The sequence below is a fragment of the Eulemur rufifrons genome, chromosome 6 (assembly GCF_041146395.1).
Source record: "Eulemur rufifrons isolate Redbay chromosome 6, OSU_ERuf_1, whole genome shotgun sequence".
Taxonomy (NCBI): Eukaryota; Metazoa; Chordata; class Mammalia; order Primates; family Lemuridae; genus Eulemur; species Eulemur rufifrons.
The window spans coordinates 41,777,191-41,781,182 of NC_090988.1; the positions used below are offsets into that span (position 1 = coordinate 41,777,191).

Consider the following 3,992-nt stretch of genomic DNA (forward strand, 5'->3'; position numbering starts at 1 on the left):
TCTTCCACCCCCAACAAAAAATCATATATTTGTAGTTCTAGTTCCCCCACAATACTAAATATTTTACCTATATTATCTCCTCATCTCATACACATGTTATTATAAGTAAATATATATACACACACAGTATATGTATATATTTCATATATAATGCATGCTTCCCACACAATAGTAGACAAACTTGATGGTATTTTAATACTATTGCCCCAAATTTAGGAATGAATATCATCACTATCAGCTAAGACCATGAGGTGCCAAACATGTTTCTTTTAACAAACACAGCAGAATTTATATGTTCAGATGATTTGGGGACATCTATCTCAAAGCGATCTCCTTAAGAAGAAGCCCATTTAATGTAATAATTTTGCCACTGGTCCATAGTATGCTGGAACTGCTTCTAGGGAGTCTGTGGTATGTCAGCCAATATGTTATTAACATAATTGTCATTGTCAATCATCATCATCCTTAAAACGGCTCCTATGGTAAATATGTATTATTTTTGGCTGTTTAACAAAAGTCTGTTACTCTGAGAATAGCATGTCCTTACTCTGCAGAACTATTTCTTCCTCCCTCCTGCCCCATCCTTCCACTACTAATTGGCCCTCATTTAGTAGTGGGGCTGTCCCATTATCAAAACTCTGCCTCCTAAAGAAAATAATCCCATTTTCTATAATGTCACTATAATGTAAAATCCCATTTACTATAATATCAAAAAGGATAACATATTTATGAATAAACCTAACCAAGGAGATGAAAGATTTGTATACTGAAAACTAAAAAACATTGCTAAAAAAAAAAATCAAAGAAGATACAAATACATGAAAAAACATCCCATCATCCCATGCTTGTAGATTGGAAGATTCAATATCCTTAAAATGTCTATATCACTCAAAGTGATCTATAGGTTCAATGCAATTCATATCAAAATCCCAATGGCATTTTTATTCACAAATAGAAATAAAATCCTAAGATTTATATAGAATTTCATGGAACACTCAAATAGCCAAAACAACCTTGAAAAAGATGAATAAAATTGGAGGCCTCATACTTCTTGATTTGAAAATATACCACAAAGCAGTAGTAACCAAGACAGTGTGGTACTGACATAAAGACAGCTATATAAACCAATGGAACAGAATAGATAGCAAATCCAGAAATAAACCCTTGCATATGTAGCCAAACAATTTTTGGCTATACTGGGTGCCAAGACTACACAATGTGGAAATAACAGTCTCTGCAACAAATGGTGCTTGGAAAATTAATTATACACCTGCAAAATAATAAAGTTGGACCCTTATTTATATGAAAATTAACTTAAAATTAATTAAAGAGCTAAGTGTAATACCTAACACTATAAAATCCTACAGGAAAATACAAGTGAAAAGCTTTAAAATATTGAATTTGACAGTGATTTCTTGGATATGACACGAAAAGCACAGGCAACAGAAGCAAAAATAGGCAAATGGCACTATGCCAAACTTAAAAACTTGTGCAAATGAAAAGAAACAACTGAGTGAACAGGCAACCTATGAAATAAAAGAAAGTATTTGCAAATCATATATTTGATAAATGATTTAATAAAGAGATTTAGTGCATGCTTCAGCAGCACATATACTAAAATTGGAATTATACAAAGAAGATTAGTGTGGCCCATGTGCAATGATGACATGCAAATTTGTGAAGCATCTCTATATTTACTTGCCAGCCTCCTCCCCAAGCTTCCAACAGTGGCCTGGGGATGAACACACCACTCTAAATGAATATACTCCAGCACCGGCTCAGACTGGAACAACCATAGGGAAAAAGGATCATGCAGAACAGCTGCATTATAGGCTCTCAGTTCATCTGCCTCTCTCCTGCTGGATCAGTCCTCTAGAGTGTGATATAAAAGTGCTATATAGGGACCTCTCCTACTTCTCACTAAGTAGGAGAGTTTCCAGAAAATAAAAATAGATGCACTGCAAATCTATCGGCTTTGAGCTGAGAGAAGAGGTTTCAGATGAGAAGAAACCAGCAAAAGAGTTCTGGAAACATAAAAAAAAAAAAAAAATCTAGTTTGACAGCACCAAAGGATCACAATAGATCAACAGCAATGGACCCCAACAAAAAGATAATTGTCAAATTGACAGAAATGGAATTCAGAACATGAATGGCAAATAAGAGGAATGAGATTGAAGAGAAAGTTGAAAACCAACACAAAGAAGCCAGGAAAAATATGTTTTACGACATTAATGAAAAATAAAATATTAAAAACTCACTAAAGAGATAGACAACATAAGAATGGATATAACACATTTAAAGAAATGAAATAGTCATTTAAAGATTTAAAAATACAGCAGAAACCTTCAACAGGCTAGACCAAGTAGAAGAAAGAATTTCAGAGCTTGAAGACAAGGTTTTTGAGCTAACCTAGTCAGTCAAAGATGCAGAAAAAATAAAAAGAATGAACAATCATTCAGAGAAATACAGGACTATGTGAAACAAGCCAATATGTGAATTATAGGTATCCCAGAGGGAGAAGAAGAAAAAGTAAAAAGCATGGAAACCCTATTCCAGGTAATTACTGGGGAGAATTTCCCTGATATCACCAGAGATTCAGATATCCAGATACAAGATGGTCACCAAACACTGGGGAGATTCACAGCAAATAGGACATCTCCAAGACAACTAGTCATCAACCTGGCCAAAGACAAAACAAAGAAGACAATTTTACAAGCTACAAGAGAAAAACAATGACTAACCTACAAAGGAAAACACATCAGGCTAACAGCAGACTTCTCAACCGAGACCTTAAAACCCAGTAGGGCTTGAGGCCCCATTTTTATTCTTCTTAAATAGAACAACTGGCAGCTAAAAAGTTTAAGTGCACAGCTCTTATAAAAAATAGTACAAGAGAAAAAACAAAACAATAAGTTATCATCCAACATGATTAACAAACGACATCCCACATATCAATACTAATACTCAATGTTAACAATCTGACTACCCTAATTAAAAGACATAGACTGGCTGAATGGATGAAAAAGCACAAACCAAACATTTTCTGTCTCCAAGAAACACATCTAAACCACAAGGACTCACACAGAGTCACGGTAAAGAGATGGAAAATAAATTTCCATGCAAATGGAAACCTAATATGAGCAAGTATAGCCATTCTAACATCAGATAAAATAGACTTTAAGCAACAATGGTTAAAAAAAAAAAAAGAAAAGACGAAGATGGTCATTATATAAAGGGAACAGTTCAACAAGAAGACATAACAATCTTAAATATATATGCACCTAACATAGGAGCTCCCATATTCATAAAGTAAACTCTACTAGATCTAAGAAAAGAAGTAAACAGTAGCATCATAATTTCTAGGGATGTCAACACCCCACTGACTAAACTGGACAGATCACAGAAGCAGAAAATGAATAAAGAAACACTGGACTTAAATGTGACTCTAAACAAATGTACCTAACAAACATTTACAGAATATCCTACCCCAAAACTGCTGAATATACATTCTTCTCATCAGTGCATGGGACATTTTTCAAGATTAATCATATCTTAGGCCACAAAACAAGTCTCATTAAATTCATAAAAATTGAAATCATACCATGTATCTTCTCAGACCACTGTGGAATAAAACTAGAAATTAATTCTGAGAGAAACACTCAAATCTAAACAAAGTCATGAAAATTAAACAACCTGCTACTGAATGATCCTTGGATCAATGATGAAATTAAGATAGAAATCAAAAGATACCTAAAACTGAATTACAAAGAGGACACAAGCTTTCAAAAAATCTGTGGGTTACAATAAAAACAGCCCTAGGGGGGAAGTTCATAGCCTTCAATGTCTACATCAAAAAGAAAGAAAAATCACAAATTAACAACCTAATGCCACACCTCAATGTACTAGCAAAAGAAGAAAAAAAACCCCAAAATCAGTAGAAGAAAAGACATAACAAGACTCAGAGTATTACTAAATGAAATAGAAATAAAATA

At 33.8% G+C, this 3,992-nt stretch overlaps 1 non-coding gene across 1 annotated transcript; it reads left to right on the forward strand.

Annotated features, from left to right (window-relative positions):
• Window positions 1–1,590: 1,590 nt before the first annotated feature.
• Window positions 1,591–1,697, forward strand: LOC138385554 (U6 spliceosomal RNA). The gene has a single exon (XR_011233785.1). It is a non-coding gene; the product is annotated as a U6 spliceosomal RNA (small nuclear RNA).
• Window positions 1,698–3,992: the final 2,295 nt, after the last annotated feature.